This window comes from Equus przewalskii, chromosome 14 (genome assembly GCF_037783145.1).
Source record: "Equus przewalskii isolate Varuska chromosome 14, EquPr2, whole genome shotgun sequence".
Classification (NCBI taxonomy): Eukaryota; Metazoa; Chordata; class Mammalia; order Perissodactyla; family Equidae; genus Equus; species Equus przewalskii.
Window position 1 is genome coordinate 45936871 of NC_091844.1, and position 25238 is coordinate 45962108.

General features: G+C 39.7%; 1 long non-coding RNA gene across 2 annotated transcripts in view; it reads left to right on the plus strand.

Moving 5' to 3' along the window:
* The first annotated feature begins 469 nt into the window (after window positions 1-469).
* Window positions 470-25238, plus strand: part of LOC139075764 (uncharacterized) — a 39636-nt gene continuing 14867 nt past the window's right edge. Inside the window, exons 1-2 of one of the 2 annotated variants that reach the window (XR_011526538.1) lie at window positions 470-514; window positions 1426-1512. This is a non-coding gene — a long non-coding RNA (uncharacterized lncRNA). Of the gene's footprint in view, window positions 515-1425; window positions 1513-25238 lie in introns of those variants that run through there. The other variant, XR_011526539.1, reaches the window with a different exon arrangement.

Genomic DNA, 25238 nt, shown 5'->3' on the forward strand with positions numbered 1-25238 from the left:
AGTATATTCAAAGAAATCTGGCTTCTATCCCTTGATCATCCTGTTTCCTCCCTTTCCCATAGGAATCCTTTTTATAGTTTATAGTTTTTTAAAATTTATTTAAAAAATATACGTATTTTCCAAGCCCTTCCTTAGATAAGCAGAAGAATAGTATATTCAGTTTTCTCTGTCTTGCTTTTTTCTTTTCATAATCTGCCCTGGAGTTAATTCCATGATTGTATATAGAGATAGTCCTCATTTCTTGTTTTTTTTTTCTGAGGAAGATTAGCCCTGAGCTAACATCCACTGCCAATCCTCCTCTTTTTGCTGAGGAAGATTGACCCTGAGCTAGCATCCATGCCCATCTTCCTTTACTTTAATGTGGTACACCTGCCACAGCATGGCTTGATAAGTAGTTCATAGGTCCACACCTGGGATCCAAACCGGTAAGCCCTGGGCAATAACTTTGTGCTGTTTGTATTTTTACCAGTTTAGCATTGGAAGATTCCTAGAAGTGGGAGTGCTGGGTCAAAAGGTAAATGCATACGCAAGTTTGGAAGATATTGCCAATTTCCACTCCATTGACAAATAATGTATACCAGCAATGTATGAGAGTGCTAATAGAGAAAGCTGTCAAACATTTGGCTATTTGCCAGTCTCCTGGGTGAGAAATACATGTTAGTATACTTTCTGTTTGCTTTTCTCTAATGAGCAAGATGGAACATCTTTTCATACTGGTGGGAGGAATGGATCCAACTTTAATGATTTCTATGTGACTATCTAGGTGTAGTAACAACATTTATTAGAAAATCCATCTTTTCCCTACTTACTGAGATACTACCATTAATTGACACTACATTTCTATATAGTTTTTTCTTTCCCACTGGCCTGTCTTCTACTTATGCAACTGTATCAGACTTTTAATTAGAGAAGATTTGTATGTCTTGATGCCCAGCAAGACCAACTCCTCCTTATCACTCCTTTCCTTGACAATTTTTGTGGCTGTTTTCCCTTGTTTGTTCTTCCAGGTAAACTTTAAATAGTTCTTCTAGCTCCAATAAAATACCCAACAGTACTTTTTATTGGGATTGTGCTAAATTAATTAATTTACAGAGAACTAACATCTGTACGATGTATCTTCCTGTGCAAGAATGTGGTTTGCCTCTCCTGTTGTTCAAATCTACTTTTGTCTTTCAGAAATATTTTATGATTTTCATTTATATTGTCTATCTGGTTTTTGTATGTAAATGTGAAAGCTATTGATTTTGTATTAATTTTATAACTTACCACTTTACTAGTGTTTCTCTGTTTTTAGTAATTTTTTTCCCCAATGATTTCCATTGATTTACTATTGTTTTCCCAAATATACAACCATGCCATTTACAAATAGAGGTGTTTTCCATCTTCATTTCAGTTCTTAAACCTCAATTGCTTTCTCCTGTCCAGTTGTGTCGGTTAACACTTCCAGTCTTCAGAGAGCTTCTGGATTGGTGAACACCACAAGGTGCTGGGAGAGTGGCGCACCTGGAGAAGGTATGGAAGTTCTCCACCCCTTCCCATATACCTTGCCCTATGCACCTCTTCCATTTGGCTGTTCCTGAGTTACATCCATTATAATAAATGGGTAATGGTAAGTAAAGTGCTTTCCTGAGTTCTGTGAGCCGTTCTAGCAAATTATTGAACCTGAGGTGGGGGGGGGGGGTCGTGGGAACCCCCTATTTACAGCCAGTTAGTCAGAAGTATGACAGGCCCGGATTGAATCTGAAGTGGGGGCAGTCTTGCGTAAATAAGCTCTTAACTTGTGGGATCTGACATTAACTCCAGGTAGATAGCGTCAGAATTGAATTGAGTTGTAGGACTCCTAGCTGGTGTTAGAGAATTGGTTGGTGTAGGAAAAAAACCCCACGCATTTGCTGTCAGAAGTGAAGTATTGAGAGTAATGAGAAGAAAAAACAAAGTGTTGTAAGTAGTAGTAGAGTGGGAGGAAATGTGTATTTTTCTTCCTATTACTTAGTGTTGGCTGTTTTGGATTGATTTTCCCAGGTGTGTTTGGTGTGTGCCATTTGAATATATAGACTAAAGGTTTTTAAAAAATTTATAATTTTTAGTCTTTTCTCAATTCCATTTTTTCACCCCCTTCTTTAGTGACTCCCATTGTGTGTAGTTTTGATCTACTTTGTCTACCTTCTATAGCTATCACTTTCTTTCAAATTATTAATTTTTCATTTCCTTTTGAAGTAAGATTTCTTTTTCCTTTTCATGTCTTATTTCTCTTAAAGTATTATTGACTGTGTATATTCACTGTTGTGTTCCTTCTGGTTTAGTCTTTATTTCTGAAATGATAGGGCTTTTTTCTGTTAAATTATTTTCTAATTTTTTTCTTCTCTCTTGTCTAATCTCCAGTCTTCTCATTTGAGTTTTTCTAATTCTGGTTTAAGTTGTTCTTCAATCTTCTATCATCATCTTAATTTCTTTTAGCTTGTTTTGAAATGTGAGGTGATAATTCTCATCTGTTTGTGGACATGTCTCTCTGGCATGCTTTTATTATCTGTAGGGATGCTATTCTTATTCTGTTTTATATTTACTTTTTATAAGATCCCAGTCTTTTCTGTTGCTTTTTCTGATAAATAGATATTTTCTATTGTACTGTTTTAATTCCTTTGTCATTCCTTTTACTATATATTTTTGAGTTTTCTTCTTAGTCATTGCCCTGGAGATTACAATTAACATCATAATTTTTAACAATTTAGTTCAGATTAATACCAACTTAATTTCAATATTATACAAAACTTTTACTCCTATGCAGCTCTATTTCCCCCTCCTTTGTGCTATTATTGTCACACAAATTGAATCTTTATACATTGTGTGCTCATCAATGCAGATTTATAATTAATGTTTTATTCAATTTTTTAATCAGATAGGAGAAAAATAGAATTACAAACAAAAAATACATTTATACTGTCTTCTATATTTAACTATGTAGTTACCTTTACTAGTGCTCTTTATTGCTTTGTGTGGATTCATTTCAGCTGGAAGGATTTCTTTTAGTATTTCTTACAGGGCAAATCTCCTGGCAACAATTCCTCTCAGTTTTGGTTTATCTGGGAATGCCTTAATTTCTCCTTCGTTTTTGAAGGATAGTTTTGCTAGGTATAGAGTTTTTGGCTTATAGTTTTTTCTTCAGCAACTTGAATATGTCATCCCACTACCTTCTGGCTCCATGATTTCTTATGAGAAATCAGCTGTTAATATTATTGAGGATCCCTTTTATGTGATGAGTCCCTTCTCTGGCTGCTTTCAAGATTCGCTCTTTGTCTTCAGCTTTCAGCAGTTTGATTGTGATGTTTCCAGGTGTGGCTCTCTTTGAGTTTATCTGACTTGAATTTCATTGAGTTTCTTGGATGTGTAGATTAATGTTTTGTGCTAAATTGAGAAGGTTTGGGCCATTATTTCTTCGAATATTCTTTCTGTCCCTTTTTCTCTTTCTTCTCCTTCTGGGGCTCCCATTATGCATGTTATGGATTGAATTATGTCCCCTGCAAATTCACATGTTGGAGTTCTAACTCCCAGTACCTCAGAATGTGACCTTATTTGGAAATAGGGTTGTTGAAGATGCAATTAATTAAGGTGAGGTCACTAGCATGGGCCTTAATCCAATATGACTAGAGTCCTTATAAAAAGGGAACAGTAGGACATAGAGATAGACATAAAAGAGGGAAGACAATGAGAAGAGACACAGAGAGAACGCAGCCCTTTACAAGCCAAGCAGAGAGGCCTGGAACAGAGCTTTCTCTCACTGCCTTCAGAAGGAACAAATCCTACTTACACCTTGATCTCAGACTTCTAGCCTCCAGAACTGTAAGACAATAAATTTCTGTTGTCTAAGCCACTCAGTTTGTGGTACTTTGTTATAGCAGCAAACTAATACAACAAGGATGTTGGTATACTTAATGATGTCCCACATGTCTCTGAGGCTCAGTCCTTTTTTTTCCCAATCCTTTTTCTTTCTGTTCCTCAGGCTGGCCAATCTCAATTCACCTATTATTTTCTTTTTTTTCTTTGATTCTTTTTTCTGCCTGCTCCAATCAGCTCTTGAACCTTTCTAGTGATTTTTTCATTTCATTATTATGCTTTTCAACTTAGAATTTCTATTCAGCTCTTTTTTAGATTTCTTTCTCTTTAATGATATTGCTTATTTGGTGAGACATTGTTCTCATACTTTCCTTTAGTTTTTTAGCCATGGTTTCCTTTAATTCTTTGACCACATTTAAAATATTTATTTAAAGTCTTTATCTAATAAGTCCAACATCTGGGCTTCCTTAGGGACAGTTTCTATTGATTGCCTGTTTTTTTTTCTGTGTTAGGCCATAAAAACAGCATAACAGATCTTGGCAGGTCTCAATTTTTGTTGAAAACTAAACATTTAAATTATATAATGTGGTTCTGGAAATCAAATTCTCCCTTCTCTCCAGAGTTTGTTTTTGTTGCTGCTTGTTGTAATTGTTTCTGTTTTCTAGTGACTTTTCTAAACTAATTTTGTAAAGTCTGTATTCTTTATTTTATGTGGCCACTAAAGTGTCTGCTTGGTTAGCTTAGTGGTTAGCTAGTGATCGAAAAGAGATTTTTTGATCACCTGGAACCAATAAGCCTTCTAGTCTTTGCTGACAGGCTGTGTGAGCATATTGGGGCATACTTTCAAAACTCATCCATGTGGTGACAACTCTGCATTAGCCTTCACTTCCTGCTGCACAGAGCATCAGCTGCAGATGAAAGATTAGAACCTTTCAGGTCTTTCCTGAGCATGCACACAGCCATGAGCATGTGTACAACCTTATACATATGCATGGCTTTCTAGATTCCCAACAATATGTCAGAGCTTTTCAAAGTCTCTCTGGATGTGTCATTCCCCAGAATTTCCCTTTAAGCTTTTTGGTTAGTCTATTGTTTGCCCAACTTTTATCCACCATCTCAGGCAGTTTCAAAGTTAAACACTTGCTTGTAATTGTTTTTGACAAGCACCCTCTAATGCAAAGGCTTTTTACAGTGGGGGAGCCCTGAGTCAGGTCAAACACAGAGCCTTGCAAGTGAGGTCTTTCAGGGAACCATGGGATAGGTCAAACAATGACAATTCTTTGGAAGTAAGGCTTTGAAAGAGCTTCAATCTTATTCTGCTTCCCCTGGTTGTTGCCAGGCTGGTGGATTTCACCAGGAATGTGGGCTATTATTTCTCAGGGCTACTGCAGAGCTGGAGAGTGTGTGATGGGATTAGGGCAAGTCAAAAATGCCACAAAGCTCACTGTTCTTACTGAGATTCAGCCATTTTTCTTGAATAAATGTACCCCATGCTCCTACAAGCATTTTGCTAATCTTCAAAGTTTTAAAAAAGTTGATTCTGATTATTGTTGTCAGTTTTATCCTTGCTTTTATGGAGGAGAAAATTCCATACTCCCAGGAATAAAACTGATTCCTAACTAAAGAACTGGCAGCACATACCATATTCATAATAGTTATGGACCAGTGACTTCTGTGTGCCTCTGATTTTCCTTCTTTTAAACAGCAATGATCTTATCCCTTTTTAACTGTTGCATATTGGGTTTATGGGTGGCAGATAACTTGTCTCTTTAGTTTACAAGACTTCAGACCAAGAGGAGCTGAACTCAAGGAGTTGAACTTGAGGAATTGCATCTGAGGAACTTCATCTGTAATTGGGGCTGGTTTATATAATGAGATACTTGCCCTCAAGCCTGAGCTTATTGTCATAATTGACAAATGTTTGGGAGGGGCCTCAGAAGGAGAACAATATGATTTGCATGTGGGAGGAATGTAAATAATTTTTGGTCACAGAGTGAGCTCTAAGTTCTTTGACATTCCTCCCATCAAAAAGAGGAGTCTTGAATATGAATTGGCCTTAGTGTCTTTCTTCTAACTAACAGAATGTATTAGGAAGTGATAACAAGAGGCTAGGTTATAAGACAAGACAGCTTCTATGCTGTGCTTGCTTGCCTTTGCTTTTTCTCACTCTCTCTCTTTCCTCTCACCCTTGGAACCTTGCTGCCATATTGTGAGCAAGCCAAAGCCACATATAGAGGGCCACATGTAGGTGTTCTGGCCAACAGCTGTGGCAAAGTTTCATCCAACAGCCAAAATCAACCAATAGACATATGAGTTAACAAATCTTCACATGACCCCAACCTTCAACCTTTGAACTACTCCGTCAGACACCAAGTGGAATAGATTTGATCTATCCACACTAATCTCTACCCAAATTGCATATTTGTGAGCAAAATAAATGCTGTCATTTTAATCTGCTAAATTGGGGTGATTTTTGAAGCAACCATACCTAGCACCAAGTACCCATCACCCAATTCAACCCATAGTCAACATTGTTTCAGTACTACCCCTACCTATTTCCCTAACTAGTTTGAAGCAGATTCCAGACTTCATGCTTTTTCTTTCATTCTTATATACATATATACACAAACATTCCTTTTAAACAACATAAACACATACCTTTATCACATCTAACAATTCCTTAATATTGTTAAATATCTAGTCAATGTTCAACTCTCCCTCATTGTCTCACAAATTTTTTAATAACTTATTTGTTTGGATCAGGGTCCAGTTAAATTGCATATGTTGTAATCAGTTAATGTGTTTTTAAATTTCTCTTTTAGAATCTAAAGGCCTTCCCAAAATTTTAAAGGGCCTACTTTGTACAAGGCTTTAGGAAGTTTGTAGAGGAGATAGATAGCCTTTAATTACTTAGTAGGAAAGAGAAATGCATACACAAAGACTATGAAACAAAGTATAATATGATAAGAGTTGGATGAATAAAGTGTTGGGAGATTTGAGAAAAGAAACAGAATACTTTTATCATCTTCATGCTGTAGTGGCTGTGGTGTTCAGAGAGGTCTATGCAGAGCAGAAAACAGACAAAAATAAAGATTGGAAACATCCACCAATTTCCAAAGGACTTCACAGATGTCAAAATTAGCAAGCCAAAGGAGTAAAAATATCTGTTTTTTCATGATTTCCCTTAGAACAACTTCACTTGAGATTATTATTGATTCTTGCGGCCAATTTGAGTTTTCATTCTCACAGTCTTTAGTTCTTCATCTGCAAAAGCTCCTAAGACAATTTGCATCACAAACTCTCAGAATTACTGAGGAGTCAGTTAAAATTCAGATTATACTCTGGGGGAAGTGGATGTGAGAGCAGTTTTACCATAACAAGAGTAACCATAAATATTTTAAGTGTGATTCAGACAGAGAGGCGAAAACTTCAGCAGAAGGAATTTTTGCCCATTCAATACAGTGGTGCAGTTTGTTGGGCAATACCAGATCAGAATTAAGTTCTACTGTTCCTATTTGCAAAAATTGCAAATAATACTGTCTTGACAATCCTTTGACTCTCTCTCTAGAATATTTATAAATCTAAATGAGATGCTTTTAACTGGTTCAGAGGGCAGTTTATTCATACTGTCCTATTTTAATCCCCTAAAGACCCACTGTAAGAAATTGGGGATATTTATGACCTGTGACTAATACCCAGTAATCGTGATGGACAATGACTTTAGTCATTTAAGAGCTACTTGAGGAAGGAGAAAGACCTTCAATGATCAGTAGGGCATTTTTAAAATCTAATAAACTGCTATTACTGCTTCAGTAATAAAAATATAATGGCTTGTTAGACATAAAAATTGCATGAAATTTATTTAAAGACAATTTTGGGGTCAGAATGGGAGATTTACACATGTAATTATCCTGTTGATCAAGGTGAAAATGAATAAGTTGCTTTTAGTAAAAAATGCAAGAGGGCATGCTTACTTTATTCTTTTTATATACTATGAGCCTTGGGAAGACTTAGATATTGGTAGTGGCTGCAATTTCAGAGTAATTATTGTGTGGTGGTAGTTTTTCTTTTCATATCGCTCAAATAAGGGAGCTTTGGAGGGATTTGGAGGGGAAGAGGTGGGTGCAGAACTCTAGAAAACACTGGAATCAAATGACCATTTCTTGACAAGCCTAGGTAATAGCATGTCCAGGGGTGATTTGAATAGTCAGAACCTCTTTCTAGTATCTTTGAGGCCAAAAATGAATAGTCGCAGGATCTGGGGCAGCCCATACACTTGCTGGCTGGCACCTTAATTTCGTCTAAAGGACAGAATTTTGCTGACCCATTAATTTGTTCTCTTCACTTTTCTAATGTCATATCTACCATCCAAAAACAGTGAATTGCTAAGCTACCCCAAAGTTGCTATTTTCTTCTTCATATGTTATTCAGTATAAATAACTTTTCTATTTGTATTAGTTATTTATTGCTGCATCACAAATTACCACAAACTTACTGCCTTAAAACAATACACATTTTTTATCTCATAATTTCTGTGGGTCTGGAATCTGGGCACAGATTAGCTGGGTTCTTTGCTTCACTTTTCCTTTCCTTAATGCAACTCCTTTATGTGAGTTTGTTATCACGGTGTCAGCCAGGGCTAGGGTCTCATCTGATAGCTTGACTGGAGAAGGATCTGCTTCCAAGCTCATGGGATTGTTGGCAAGATTTAGTTCCTTGCAGCCTGTTGAACTGATGGCCTCAGTTTCTTGCTGGCTGTTGGCCAGAGAGCACTTTAAATCTTAGTTAGCTGTTGGCCAGAGATCACTTTAAATCTTAGTTAACTGTTGGCCAGAAGCCACACTCAGTTCCTTATCACATGGATCTCCATGGATCTCCCTAACATGGCTGTGTGCTTCATCAAAGTGTGCAAGGCAAGAAGGAAATAGAGAGAGTCTAGTAGCAAGACAGAAGTCACTGTTATGTAACTTAATAGTGAGTATGACAACCTTTGCCATCTTCTATTGGTTAGAAGCAAGTCACAGGTCATGTCCACATTAAATGGGAGGAAATTATACAAGACGTGAATACCAGGAGGTGAAGACAATTGGAGGCTATTTTAGAGTCTGTCTGCCGCAATATTATTTTATTAATATTAAAAGGCATGTTCTTTTAGAAAATGTAAGTGGTATGGATAAGTTTAAAAAAATCCTACGATCCCACTACCCAGAGATAAAAACCATTATTTCAGTACCTATCCTTCCAGTCTTTTTTTTTCTATTTTATATATTATTAAATTAATAAAAATGTGGTCATAACTTGATACACTCTTGTATCATCTGTCTATCTCATGTAATTCCTTAAACATTCTTGCAAGCTAGTAAATAATCTTGTATACCACTTTAAATGGCTGCATAAATTTATCCTATAATTAGACCATGCTTTATTTAACCCAGAGGTTGGCAAACTTTTTATGTAAAGGTAAAAGACAGTAAATATTTTAGGCTTTAGGGGTCATACAGTTTGTTGTAGCTACCCAACTCTGCTATTAGAGTGTGAAAGCAGCCATAGGCAATATGTCAATGAGTTTGGGTGTGTCTGTGTTCCGGTAAAACTTTATTTACGACACAAACTTGAATTTCATATAATTCTTGTGTGTCATGAAATATTATTATTCTTTTGATTTATTTCAATCATTTAAAAATATTGAAACTATTCTTAGGTTGCAGACCAGATGAAAAAAGTGGTGGGTTGGATTTGGTCTGTGGGTCATAGTTTAGTTTATCCTATTATTTCTAGATAGATATTCAGTAGTCCCATATTTTTAGTATTCTGATTAATGCTGAGATTAACATCTTGGTAACTAAGTCAATGTGGCTGTTTATGATTACTTACTAAGAGGACAAATTCTTAAAAGTAGAATTATTAGGACAAAGATTATGCACATAAAACTTAGTATATATTGGTAAATTATCCTCTGCAAAGGTGGTGTCAAGTTTATACTCAAAGGTGGTGTCAAGTTTATACTCCTACCAAAGTGTATGGGTGTGCTTATTTTTCTGTGTCCTCTCCAACAGTAGATATTATCTTTTTAGGAATCTTTGCCAATTTGATAGGTTAAAAAATGTCAAATATTTCCCTTTTCAAAAAGTTTATATTTTAAATTAACATTTTAAAAATGTGTTTCAAATCTGTGGTTTCTTGCTTTCTGACTTTGGATCTAGGTGTCCTAAGATAAGTTGCCCAGCTGAAATGACAGGCATAGTCAGGCTGAGAGCTACTTGACTATTAAGAATCAATAATATTGTGCTAATTCCTGTTACAGGAGATTATTGATTAGAAGACTGGTAAAGCCTCTGCCTATTTGAGCCATTGGCATTATATCACCAGAAAAAACAAGTTGGCAATATAGACATTTTGTAGTATTTAAGGTACAGAGTTGATTATACCCAAGAAGAAAATATGCTAATAACTTTGGGCCATTTTGAGAAATGGACAAAACGAAAATTAAAAAACTTTAATCTATTATCTATATCCATATCCATATTAATATTTATCTGTATCTATCACAATTTGATTTCTCTTTTCTTCCTAAAACTCAGATATCATCATGTCACTCCTCTTTTAAAATCTTTTCTGAAATTAGACTCCTTAGCATGGTGTTAAGATGCAATAAGATCTATCCTTAACTTATCTTATTAATCCCGTGTAATGCTGTCTTCGCATAAGACATAATAAAACGATAATAGCAAGTAGTGTTTATTAAGCCTTAAGCTATATACCAGATATGGTGGTAAGTGCTTGAGATAGATATTATTATTCTTACTGTTTTAAAGTTGGGAAAATAGGTTTAGAGAATGTAGGTAGCTTGCCCAAGATCAAACAGTAAGCAGTTCTTCCCCTTCTAGCCTCACTATCCTAAAAAATGTATTCTTTGTTAATGTGAAGTCCTCAGTTGACTGTTCTATCTGCCAGAGTCTGGCAGCATCTCAGAGGAAAGATGTTTTCTCCTCTCTGACTTGGAGGAGCTTTAAGAGTTCCAGTTGCTTCAGCTCTCTGTTTATTTCAGATAACAGTAATGGAGATGAACTTTGGAGCAACATGCTAATTCCCCTCTTCGGGACACTTGGAGCATATTGGAATGCCCAAGAAGGGAAACATAGCTCCCTATAGAATTTTCCATTGGATAATAAAATTCTTGAGCAGCTTGCTTTGAGTTGATGATCTTTGGCAGTGTATATATTTTATTTTTATATTCCATGTCAAAATATAGCAGTAATAATTCAGGGCATAAGGGATGATAATAGATTGTCAACTATTATTACCTTTAATGAAATGAAAGCCTCATTGGAAAATGATGGGGAATTAATGACTTAAGCAAGAAGCCAAAATCCCTACACCCTGCATAAAAGAAATGGCAGGAACATCTCCCTTCTCAACAACTTTTCTCCCTCTGGCTTAGAGAAAGTGATTTGGAAGCTGAAGAAATGCCCAAGTTTATTAGGGAGAATAATGTGGCTATACCAAATGCTGGGAATCCCTAGTCCCTGTGTTGTATGTGAAGTAACCGTGAGCTCCATTGAAGTGCCAGTGCAGCACAGTGTACGAGGTTGCCAGTGGCAATGCTTGGCATCTAAAGGACAATTCTATGCTCATTATTAGAAAGTCCTAACTTAAATAGCTAGTACAGCATCTCTGGTCTCTGAGTCCCCTTCCCACCAGGCAGAGGACATTCCCTTAAAAGGATCGCCAGAGGGGCCTTATCACTTTCAATCATTTTCTCACACTACATTTTACCCAGGATGTTCCTCAAGCAGCTCATATGTGAACAGTGTCTGAAATTCCACTTATGACCTAGTTCAGGAAAAGCTGGCAAAGGAACTATGATGGTGCTTATTTTTTTTCACCAACCAAACTATGCGGAAGTATATGATTCATTCATTATTCTTTGTCACTAAATGTACAGAAGCAAAAAAATATATCTCAAGTTTTGTCCTCCCTCCTCTTTTCATTCCGTTCGTTGAGAGAAGAGTACCCTTGCCAGATTGGTGAGTTTCTCAGCTCCCTCCATAGCTAAAGCTACTGGCACCTTCTAAAAAGAAAGGCACAGCAGCAGCCTTCTCACAAGCAGAGATTTTTGCAGATGTGTTCCTCTCCACTGGCCTCTAAGGACCCTGGATCTCATTTGGTTCTGTTGGCTCACTCTCAGATGCTTGGTCTTCACCCCTAGCCTCTTTGGATCATGACTCAGGTGGATGGTCTGCCTGGGTTTTGCTTTGACTCCTTCCCAAAATGCTGCCTCTCACTGTAGCCTATGGGTAAGTGACAGACCTCTCTGTGCCCAGGCTCCTGGGTTTACCCACAAGGCTCAGACCTCAGTCCCTTGGACCTCCACTTGCTTGGGAAAGAGGATACTGAGTTCAAAACAATATTGAAGGTTATTAGGGCAGGGGTGATTGAGGGGAGTTTCAAGAATTAGGAGGCAATGTTTCCTGCTCTCCAGAATTTACAGTCAGGAAAGGTAGATAAGAGGCACACTGGAAAGATAATTTATGATTCAGATAATATGATTCATAGGACATTATAGGATGGCTGTGAAGGTCATTCAATAAATATTTACTGTGCATTTACTTGCACAGTATGTTTTTCACTGACTGTATAGTACCATATAGTACCAATAAATTATTGTTGGGTATAGTTGGTCTTTTTTTTGCGAGGGGGGGGGAAGGTTAGCCCTGAGCTAACATCTGCTGCCAATCCTCCTCTTTTTGCTGAGGAAAACTGGCCCTGAGCTAACATCCATGCCCATCCTCCTCTACTTTATATGTAGGATGCCTACCACAGCATAGCTTTCCAAGTGGTGCCATGTCCACACCCGGATCCCAACCGAGAAACCCCGGGCCACTGAAGTGGAACGTGCGAACTTAACCACTCCACCACTGGGCTGGGCCCTGGGTGTAGTTGGGAGAGAATATGTTTTTTTATTCCAACATTGGGTTAGTATATGTCATAAGAGGTATATTTACATTAGTGAAATTGACTAGCATATGCTTAATTCTAAAGTTATACTTAATTTTTTATATTTAGTTTTGTAATATAATGTTTCAATATACCCTATATATACCCAGCATACCGAATAAAAAAGCTCAAATTAACCATTTGGGGTTTTTTGTTTTTTCGTTTCATTACTTAGACAATAAATTATGCAATACTGAATTTGCTTTAAACTTGAATGATTCAGAAGGCACATTGTAGGCTTGCATAGCCTCAGGGCAGATCGAATGAGGCTGTAGACACATTGGAATATGGATGCATTACCCAGATGTAAGTGGATTTGTGGTAAATATGGTATTGGACGGATAGGAAGTCAAAGTACCTGGTGACAGGGAATTGCAATGAACAGAATGCTGAGTTTATCCAAGGTTTAACTTTATGTAGGGCTGGAAAGCATATGATCCAGCACAACTAGGGAAAAATACAACTTGTATCGAATACTTGTATTCAGTACAAATGTCTTGAATGTAAGCTATATATAAAACACTTGGCCCTGCTGACAAGGTGCACAGTAGGCCCTTCAAAGGGCCTGGAGCATAGTAACTGTTCACCAAGTTTTCAATGTGCTGAAGAAATACGACAAGGACCCAAGTAGGCAGGAGAGGAAGAGGTGAAGTGTGAGGGTCGTGGGAGGATGCACCTCTTTTGGGAACTTGATAGCCTAAAGGAAGGAAAACTTCCAGAAGAAAGGGAAAAGTTGCAAATTAACTTGTTTTCTAGGATGTAATCCTATTCTGGTCCTCGTGAAGTAAACATGTCCACTTAGTGGTATAGAGGCTGAGATAGAATTATGTTCAGTGACTAAAGTGCACCATTTATTTCTCAGGTTCATAGCCGTTTTGGACAGCAGCATAGTGCTTGAGTGTTCTGGAGCCTTGTTTAAGTGTTTTGTGTAGAGTGTGGTGTGTTGAAAAGTTTGGGAACCCAAGATGAGGGGAGGAAGGTGGAAGCTTTCCATGGGTTTGTTCTTTCCTGCCCACACAGCAGGCCCAGACGTTAGAGTCAAAGGGGCCCAGATTCTCATCTTGCCTCTACCACTCACTTGCCATGGTTCCTTAGGAAGGTCATCTACTAGCTATAAACTGGTCTTAGTAAAAGCATCTGCCCAACCGCTGCTGTTTCACACCAAGGTTGCAGTTTGATTCCTACTGGATTCATGAACAGAAGCGGAAAAAGGTCATTTGATCTCCAGCAACCACATTTCTCTCCATTGTCATGGATAAGTGAGAGTTGAGTGTAGACCAAAGAACAAAGAAGACCAGTCCTGGGAGTTGATAGGTTTTCTTTCTTTGGGTGCTTTATCCAAGCTTCCATTGTTCTCCCTTGGCTCTGTCAGGAAAAGGGAAAGGGGACAGTTTCCTCATTCCATTTATTATATCATATTTGCCAACACCTAAGAGCCATTTCCCTACCCCTACCCACCTCCCAATGTAGTTAAAAGTTAACTGTGTCCAGTACCCCCACCTTACAAAAATACTGCAGCAAAAGATAGGATTTCACCTCTAATCTGTACTCTCAACAAAAGTAGCAACATTCAGGGCCACACAGCTGATCAAAACTGTCTGGATTATTCCACCAAAAATTTCAGTTTAAATATTTTGCTAGTACAACTTAACTATGTGCTAGTATTTGCTGATACCAATAAATTTCTTTTGGCTATTTTATACCTTTTTTTCCCCCAGAGTTAGTACTCTAGTATAAAATATACTGTATTTTCATGAAGAAAGTTATTTTTCCCTTGTAGAACCACTATAAAGTATTTTTAAATATAGGTATGTTGAAAGTACTTGAATGTTTTTCCCCAGAGAAATTTCTTTGTAAATGGGGTATATCTTTGTAATTTGTAAGTTGTAGCTTGCGTGTTTCTTCATAATTGGGTCTTTGTTATACATGTGTGCATCTGCTATGGAGGTAAATAGGGTACCAGGGTTGGCAAAGATCTGTGTTGGGAGAGGCAGTTTTGTACATGCAGTCTTTGGGCACCCACTTGGTTGCATAAGAAAGGACCTTGGGCTTAGAATACTTTCTCACCAAGAGATAAGGAGTCCACACAGCCTGTGCCAGCCTTCTCACCTTGTGTGGGACTTCTTTCCCTGTTTCATGCTCAAGGAATATCCTTTTGTCTCTGCTTAAAGAGTGTGCATCATATAGCACCTGGCCAACCCCACTGTTATATCTGTTCTCCATGGGGAGGGGACAGGGTCTTTTTTCTGCAGCCCAAGGGAACGTGTATAGGCAAATTTCCCTGCGTTGGCCTCTGGTAGAGACTTGCTGGCCATGGGGGACGGATGCCCACTATTGTAGCTGATCTTGTGCTGTCTCTTCTCTATGTAAGTAAAACATTGTTCTTTCCAGGACTTGAGTGCACTGTGTTTTTCTTGGCTCCTTTAATACTAAGATGAAGTGGGCGGAAGTGTTTAGAGTCCTGCTCTGGGATTGCACAGTAATCTGCTGGACAATCTGAGATTGAACTGGAAGAGCGCAGGAGATTTATCTGAGGTTAGCTTGCTGGTATGGACTGAATGTTTGTGTTGTCATCTCTCCCTCTCTCCTAACCCCCCAATTCGTATGTTGAAGTTCTAATCTCCAATGTGATGGTATTTGGAGGTTGGTACCTTAGGAGATAATTAGGTTTAGATAATGTCATAAGAGTGGGGTCCCCATGAGGAATTAGTGCCCTTATAAGAAAAGGAAGAGACCAGAGCCCTTGCTCTCTCTGCATGTGAAGATACAGCAAGGAGGCCAGGAAGAGAGTCCTCACCAAGAACTGAATCTGCTGGCACCTTGATCTTGAACTTCCCAGCCTCCAAAACTGTAAGAAATAGATGTTGTTTAAGTCACCCAGTCTATGATATTTTGTTATAGCAGCCTGAGCTGACTAAGACACACACTCTCTCTCTGTTCTGCTACCCTCTGCTCTGATGTCTGGTTATGTGTGTGGGTATATATGTAATTGACAAAAATAAAATCTTTTGTATGCCATTATTTTAAAATGATGGATTAGAGCCACTGATTTATTTAATTCAATCAGGCCTGAAGGAAAATGAGTGAGACAAAGAGACTTGAGGTTCTTCCTATGAACAAAGGAATGAAGGAATTTTCTGTGGTGTTTATAGACACCAGGTTGAATACAGTTTCCTATGATGACCAATTAGTATGTTTGAGATTAATGGTTACATTCCACAGGAGATAACATTATAGTTTTGAAGTCTTGATATCTTAAGGGGACATATTACAAATAATCTAGCAAGGACACATTTCTTTTGGTTACAAAATACTAAGTAGCATAGTTATAGATATGGAACAGGTATATAAATCTACCCCAGGGTGGTTTAGGATTCCTATCCTTGTGAATGTTCCCAGTCTTTGTCTTTCTCAAAGACGTTCTTCTAATGATTATACCACCAGAATCTTGTCTCTACACTACACAGGTAACAACTACCACTGATCTTAACAACTGTTTGTATAATGGACCAGGGATTGAACCAAGTTGCAGGAATTCAGAAAGTTCTTGTCCTCGCTATTTGTTTACATTGTTTTTGTAACCTTGAACATGTCACCTAATGCTTCATTCTTACTTGAAAAACCAGAAGTTGTGCTTCACAGGGGTTTTTCTGAAGACTTAATAATCATAAATTACTTTGAAAAATGAAGTGTTAAATGTTGAAGCACACATGTACGGATGTTTATTTTAGAACTCAATTCTATTTGGTCATTATTTCACAACATGATTTTACACTTTCCTCTGGGCCACGTCTTTCCTTTATTCTGAACAAAGCTTCATGCCAGCTTTCTACAATCCTTATTTTGCCAAATTAAAGATTTTGTAAAGAGTGTACACTAGTGTACTGTAGTTGTTTTGAAGGTTAAAAAGGTACAAATTTATTATGAGTACTGATTTAATAAGAGATAATCTTTTACTAAGTAAATGCAGGTTCTCAAATGCCCAGTTTCTCACCAAGGAAGCATTTATCTCCCAGTAATTTGTTCTTTTGCCAAAATCCTCTATAGTTCTTCAATATTGCGTCGCCAAAACATAGTAAGCTGCTGCCAGCTAAATCTGACTTTTTGCCCCAAAATATTCTTGAGCTTTTCCTGACTTATTTCTCTTCAGTTTTAACTATTCTCCAGTTGGGCTAGGCTACTCGCTCCTCTCCGTGCGTGTATGGCACCTGAGGTCACCCCATTTCCCTTCTTTGGAATGTTTCCCTGCTCTCCTCTCCTATCTGAGGGTGTCCTCTTCTGCATAGCACAACTCATGGCTGCCCTGACCTCAGTCCCTCCAGGCGGACTTGTCCTTTTGAGTCCCTTTTCTTTCCTTCATCCGTCCTCCTCCCATTTTTGTTTTTCTTAAGAATGGATTGGAGGATCCATTTGGGTGCAACTCTATTTTATAATTCTTTGCATCTCCTCAATTTCTAAATATTGTAAACCCATGTATGATTAGTTGGTGGGTGTTGTGGATAAACTACTTGATTCTATCTTCTAGTATTGGAAATAATGTTTAATATTTACCTAATGAGATGATTTCAGGCAAGTTGTATAAGAATATCAAACCATGACCAAAAGATAAGACAGATTAGCTTTTTAAATGGTTATCTCTGGTGAAATTAATGTGTGAATTTAAATTTTGAAATGCTCAATAGAAAAGAGGCCAAAAAATTGCATGTGTTTATTAGTGGCATAAATTTCTTCTTTAGTAGCATCTTTAAGCAGTTAAATGAAAAATCACTAACACAACGTAATTTTTAATGCAATTAAAAAGCAGGAATTGTAGCCCTGAAGAGGCTAGTTCTATTTTGGCAGACAATTGTAAACTTAAATATGAACTTCCCTTTAGCTGTTTGCTTATTTATGCAAGTATTTCTTCATGAATTTACCATTTCTTGAATATGTTATTTCATTCACTCAATAGTTTTGCATTCACTGAAGGCTAAAACAGATCACTAGTAAACAAATTAGTAAAATGATTATTCTACAGGAAATAAGTAGGGGACAGATATCATGAGTCAGGCAAAGAGCATTTTAGAGGAAAGGAATAGTAAGCAAAAGCCCGGAGTTAGAAGAGCTTCAGGGATGGAAAGGAGACCAGTGTGGTGGTCCACTGTGGGGGAGAGCAAGAAGGAAAAGAGGCGAAGTTGAGGTGGGGGCCAGAAGCCAGATTAAGCAAGGCCTGATAGGCTGCAAGAGGAGTTTGGGTTTTATTTTAAGGGCAATGGAAACCTTTGAAAGGTCTGAGGTGGAGTAGTAACATGATTGGATTACATTTTCAAAAGGATCCCAGTCAGCTGTGGAAAGAATGACAAGAGCAGAAGGAAAAGACCAGTCAAGAGGTTGGTGCCATGATGGCTTGGGCCAGGGTGTCGGCAGTGGAGATGGAGAGGTGTATGGTTTTGGATAAATTTGGAGGTGGGACCTACAGAAGGTGGTGATGGGTAGGATGTAGATTGTGAGGTAAGAATGAATCCCATGACTTTTCATTTATATTCACCCTTTCCCCCAAACGAAGTCTTTCAGATCTTAAAGAAACATAGCAAAAGGAATATGGACAGAAAGAATAACAAAGGAATATAGAAAAAATGCATTCGTGGCTTTAAAAAATATTGTGAAGTTTTTGTTTAGAATTCTGAACACTTGGTCTTACAGTGGCTTTTGGCCAAAGGGAACAAAATTATAACGTGCATACTGGTTGCATAAATGGCCAGATTGTGGGATCATTTGGAAAAGTATATTGAAAAATGTTTCTGTCTCTTGAACCGCTTCCGGTTGTGATATAAATTCTACCAGTCCAACTAATTTTATATGCACAGAAAGTGGTACAACTCCATGGGAAATATAAATTTTTCATTGACCAGCAGCTTGTAACTGCTTTAAGTGTAATTACACATTTTTCATTTAAGATCAATTTCACAAAATCGTTTTTATGACCTAAGGCTGCCTTCTTAATAATTGGGTGCAGCTAATTTATTAGGGTTTGCATGTGCTGGTATTGGTATCTTTCTTGCCTGGGTTTAATAGAAACAGGCTCCACATGGATCTGGAAAAGACACTCTGATTTCAAATTTATTTCCCTTGTGCCAATCCAGTGAACCTTCTTTTGTTTCTCAGCATATAGAGTTCTGTAGAAAGCCCACAATAGCCTGCTTTTAAAACAGCTCAGTAGACAAATGAGGATATTTTCCGTTTAATTCTAGGGAAGATGCCCCCTCAGAACATAATTAAATCTGATCCCTCTCACTTGAAGCAGCATGAATAATTCATTGAGTTTAGGCATAATCAGGTTCTAGGCTTTGGGAAATTTTTAGTTGATGTGCAAAGGTTAATTTTTTTTTTTTTATTAAAGGAAAAGATCCTATGGAGCTGTCTTCTATGCCAAGATGGAAGTGCGGAGATTCCAGTAAGAGAGTGCCGGGGTGGGGGTAGGGAGCCGTGTCACTTTATGCAGAAGGAAGTGTACTTGCTTACACACTTAATTCAGGGTGCTTATTTTAACCTGCATCTCTCTTATACAAATATGAGCAGGAGGCCTGACTTCACTGAGTGGGAGGAGTCTAGAATTAAGGGATGTTTCCTGAAGCTTGTGCTCTTTGCCTTGTGGACTATGAGGAGGAACTTGGCACTTGGGATCTTGTCTTCTGGCTCTGCTCTGACTCAGGAGTCCTAGAGAAGTAGCCAGCAAGGTTGCCCAAGGAAGGTCTGGGTGGCCTCCGACCACAATGTCTCTATTTCCCTTTAGTAGGGACAGCTTGGTGTTTTCAGCTTTATTTCTATGAGAAGTATAGGTCTTCCCCTTTTCTCAAGGAAGCCAATGGGACATCATTTTAGATGCTAAGTATAAAAATGGTAATAGATGGTTCCTGCATGCAAAAGGAGCTTGCAATTTAATTAAGAGATAAGACAGATACACATGAGAAGCTGACCAGCAGGACAGCAGTGTGTAATGAGTGGGACCAGTGGAAAAGCTGATGCTCCCAGCAGGAAGAGATAACTTTATATTGGTAGGAGTGTGTAGAGAAGGCCCCTTGGGAGTCATACTTTGGGTAGGTTTTAGTGATTTAGGAAATGTGGATGAATGGTGAGAAAAGAAGAGGGCATCTTAAAAGGCTCACGATGGGAATGGCTTATTAGACTTGTTAGGTAATAGTGGCAATACCAGCTTGACAAGCACAGGAGGTTTGTACCAGGGAGATGAGTTTGGGGCCAGGTTATGGAGCCTTGAGCTCTGGGCTGAAGGCAGTGGGGAGCCTTTGAAGGCTTCTAGAGAGAACACATGATCCAACTGGCATGTAGAAAGCAGGGTTAGTAGCACGGTTTGCAGTTAGTTGGGGAAGGAAGACTCCAGCTGATCTAAGATTGTAGCCACTGCACTTATCCATAGGATAAGTTAGATGACCAGCACATGTAGGGAAAGTCTTTGGTCTTCTCTCCTGAAGAATTCCAGTGATGTGCTGTGCCGCAATTCTCAACCTCTGAAATGAGGAGCCACGTACAGTAGCAGGTGGATGGTCCTTGCTGCATTTCTCCTGAGATATAACAGGCAAGTCAGCATCTGTGGCAGAAACTTGGACAATATCATTTTAGAATTGATTGTAATTGCCCTGTGGCTCTGTGCTCGTTGCTGTGGCACGATGGACCCTGCCTCCATCAATGGAGCTTGCAGTGCAGGGAGCCTTCCTCATCTTTGAGCAGCCCATGCACCCACAAGATGGCCTGGAGATCCCTAGACACTGGATATTTGGAGTTTTGTCCTGAAGCTCCCAGGGCACAAAGGAAAGCTGTGAAAACAGCACAAATGTTGAAATTTTAGGAAAGGGCTGCTAAAGAGAGGACTGTGAGCTTCCTGAGGGCATGAATTTATTCACTGTCTTCCTCCACAGTAGTGAATATTCGTCTTATACGCTCATTGGTACAGGGTCTAGCACATAGTAAGTGCTTTGAAGTGTTTGTTGAATGAATAAGTGAATGCTGTTGATTACCCTGCAGATGCTCTGGACCTCTCAGCTGCCTCACTGGATGAGATATCTATCCATCCGTATGTATGTGTGCATCTACCTGTCTATCTATCTAGAGACAGATGGCGTAGACTAACACCCAAACTCATCAGACTGTGTGCTCAAGGGAAGTCACCGGGAGCAGAGTGAGTGAATGAGGGTCCTGTCAGTCACAGCAGGGAGAGATGGTCACTTGAAGGACTGTGTGATCTAGCAGCAGCTGAGGCCAACACTGGGCTTGTTTCCTTGGTCTAGTCCACTGGGGCTTTTGGAAGATTGAATGAGAGTTGAGACCTTGAAAATGGCTTTAAACAGTCCCTTTACAACATTAGGCTCCCCCCAACGCTTTGTGGTTAGAATGCTAGCTGTGTGGCTTTGTGACCTGTCCAGGAGTCTGTATTTACCATGTTTGTGGACCAAGCAAAGAACAGTGTGACATCCATCTAGGGCAAAGGCCATACTTGAAATAATAGAGAAGAGGCTGGTGGCTTAGGTTTGAGTCTTACTGTGAAGAGCCTCGTTTGCTAAGGAGCTTGGACTGTCTCCATGGGTAACCAGGAGGGGGCTGTTGCAGAATTTTTAAGCAGGGGAACTGCAATTCTCTGGTGTATGTTTTAGAAACATTAACATGGTTGAAATGTGTGTGGAATTGGAGAAGAAAATGGAAAGCAGAGAAACCAGTAAGAATGCTGTTATCATGCCAAGTGAGCAGGGCTACCAGTGATTTTCCAGGATTTTTCTATTGTCTTATTTGTGGGGATGCAGTTTGACGGAGCTGACTATGCAAAATGGAAGATTTCCTCTGTATTTCCATCATAGTTTAGTGAGTTATAAGGTTAATTATGCCTGTTAATGAATCAACAAATTAAAATTCTGGGATTTTTGTCATCTGGCAGAATCGCATCTCTTTATATTTGGTTCTTGGCCAAAAGGCGTGTTTTTGGTTATCTTGCTTTTCTTCTTGTAGAATTTGAGTTAGGGTCACATAAGAATGTAGCAGAATGTGATTTACTGAGAAGCACTAATGAGATGGGTCCCCGGCGCCTTGAAGGAGTTGGTTTATCCATCAAAGCTCCTAACTTACCCCCAGGCAGGAAGTTAGAATTGGGCTCACCTTCATGGGGGGTGATGAACATGCAGGTTCTGGAGCTTTGGTCAGATGCAGTGTGAGAATTGTTATTTACTGAGCCTGTTAAAAAGAGATTCATTTTTCCTCCCCAGCACCTACCTCATCACAATTCCTGGGATTGCCTGGGTGTGGTCTGAGTTAGCTCAGGGCTAGGTGTGTGGGGTAGCTTCTTAAACATGAGTTTGGATGGAAGAATCTGAGAATTGTGCTCTTAGCTAAAAGGAAGGGGAAACCACTATGTCTCCCTGGTGTTTCTTTCCACTCCATGAATCTCTGGTTTCTGCGGTCCTGGAGTTACAGCTTCTGGATTAATCATGATGGAAAGGGAAAGAAATAGCCCAGTTTCAACACAAGCATGGTGATTAGGAAATGGAATTTTCTTGCTCTTGGCTGAGGGTCAGCTACCAGCCTTGGCTTACTGTTAAGTTGGAGATCCCACCTGTAAGAGAAGGCTCACATAGGGTGTTCAGCCTAGGCCAGGGGTCGGCAAACTTTTCCTGTAAGGGCCAGGTGGTAAATATTTTAGCCTTTGCAGGCCATATGGTCTCTGTCACGACTATTCAACTCTGCCGTTGTAGATAGGAAAGCAGCCACTGTCAATACTTAAACGAATTCGCATGGCTGTATACCAGTGACACTTTATTTACAAAATAGGTGGCGGCGAGATTTGGCCTGTGAGCTATATTTGCTGACTGCTGGTCTAGGCAATAACTAATATTAGAGAAGTGGCTTAAGGTGGAGAGGACTGCGTTATTAGACTATTCTACTGCATTTGTCCTCCTAGTTTTTCTTATATTTGCCTCTAGGTACCTTCCCACAAATATAACAGGAAATTATAGCACCCTCCAAACTCTGCAGCTTGTTTTATTTAAGAACTCAATGTCATGTCAAGGTGAATAAAGGAAGTGCCAAAAGTCGTTATGGGTATGCTGGCAAAAATTGTATTTCTTGATGGACTGGATCAATGCTAATCATGGGGCAGTGGCTGATCACATAAAAAGGGATATTTTACATGTATGTGAGGAATTTATATGTTTAATTCTTCTGGTTTACCCAAAAGAAGACTGGTTCTTGTCTGCATGGCTGTGAACACTTGAGTTTATCTGTTCAAGTCCATTGACTTTCCAGCTCTGGCTTTATCATGCCCAGACGTTATGATGCTGCACTGGGAACCATTAGGTGTTAGGCTCCCTTTCTATTTTTTTCCAAAGTTTAGAAAACTCATTGTATCAGACCCCTCTTATGCATTTCTTCATATTTTCTCAGTCTTGCTTGTCTCTTGCTCCAGCTCTGCAGGGCCCTGAGTAACTTCACCCAGGCACCATCTGACAGTGCCTTGCTCCCCACCTGGGGTTTTGTAGTTGAACTCTGCAGTGGACTCCCAGGCCCACTCCTTCACAACCCACGAGTAGTTCACAAGTAATAGTGAACTTTTACCAAAGGGGCATGGGAGCCAGTGGATATGTTCCTTACTTTTTTGTTCCATGTGGGATGATCCTGAAATGCTGCTTATACAACTCTCAGGGATGCAGTCCTACAAATCAAGGAATCAGACATACTTAGTGGTGGCCAGTTCAATGAGGCATCAATATATTGGCTTTTGGTCCTTCGGTGCTGCACTTGGCTTGTTGCCCGCTCTTGCTCCCTGATCATACTAATTAAATAGCCACAAGTTCTCTGGCTCAGGCTCTGCTTCCTGGGGAACCCAGGCTAGGTCTCTGCTCTAGGAAGAAATAGCTCACATGCCAAAAGAATTGTAGGACCTAAAGGAACACGTTCAGGAGGGGATCCTGTGGGTGTTTGGCTGGGGTATAATGTGCAGAATAATATAAGCCTGTGGGGAGCAACCCCTCAGCTGGATTACTTAGCAGTCTGGTGGCACTAAGGATCCTATTGTTTGTGGTAAGGGAGTTGGTGATCACTCCGGCATGCAGCAGTACTGCAACTATTTAGGCTTTCTTTCACCTGCGATTCACTGGGATGCGTGCAGGTGGAAGGTGAAGTTCCAGGTCGTGTGGTAACTATGTTGATTGAGCAGTATGGGGCATAACAGTTCCGAGGATGGTGGAGTGCTGTGGCTTCTCTTAACTGTATTCTAAGTCTTAAACACAAATGAAAAAAGGACAATAATAGGTTAGTACACTCAACTTCTAACTGATGACATGCTTTGAAAACAGAAGGCCTCTATGACAGCTCTAAAGGAGACTGTCATCTCCTGCAGCTTCAGGGGAGGCTGTGTTGAATTGTAAGGATCTGGTTGTACGGGTGGCAGAGCTGCAAATGAGGCTTAAAGAATAGCCCTGGCAAGTCTCCTGTGTCGGAGTTAAGGCCCTGATAGGAAACAAGTGGACCCCCTCAGATGGGGACATCTGAGTGGACCCTGAAGCTTGGGATGGGGGCATTTGGTGGATGTGCCAGGGAACAGTAAATTCTCCTGAAGGCCCCTGGGTAGCGGAAGCAGCCCTGGCAGACTGTGCAATGACCTCACCTGAGGCAGATCCTTGTAAGATGATGCTTATTCTCAAGAGCTGCCCTTTCCACTCCTTCTTAATTTCAAGCTGATAAAGTATGGTCTCAGCACAGCCTAAGTGGGGAAGAAATAGCTTAGATGCCAAAGATATTGCAGGGCCTGGAGGACCTGTGTAGGAGGGGAGCTTGTGGGTGCTTGATGGGGGAGAATTTCTTGACACGGGGACACTTACCTGTGACTCTGGGCTCAGTGTTCGGCAGTAGCTTCTGGAATTGGCACAGAAAGCCGGAGGGACTGCCTCTGCTTCACTTCCCTAGTGCCTGCTCCTCCCCATGTTACCGAGGATTCCACTGATGCCTGGAGGGCTGCTTTTACCGGATGGCCTCACATCTTAAGAGTTTGCCCAGAACGCAAAGTAACTGCTGGCTGATATTTGTTTTGCCTTATTTTTCTGAGTCCATAGGAGGGAAGGATGGTGTAGTCTGCCCTGCATTTTCTAACACATCCTCGTCTCAGCCTCGGCAAGGAGGCGTCCCTTCTCTGTGAACAGCCTTGGCCCGCAGCCTCGGGAGGCGTTGAGGACGTAACTCACAGCAAGCAGAATGTGGCACTGTCATGGAGGCTCAGGGTTTCCAGCTGGATGTGTGGCATCTTAGAGGTGGCAAAAATTCTGTTCCAAATCTCATCTCAGACTTGGAACCAGGTCCTAGAAATCCCTTATGACAAAGTTACAGGGTTGGTGGAAAAAATGAGGAACGTCATGGCAAAGCAGGATGCCCTCTCC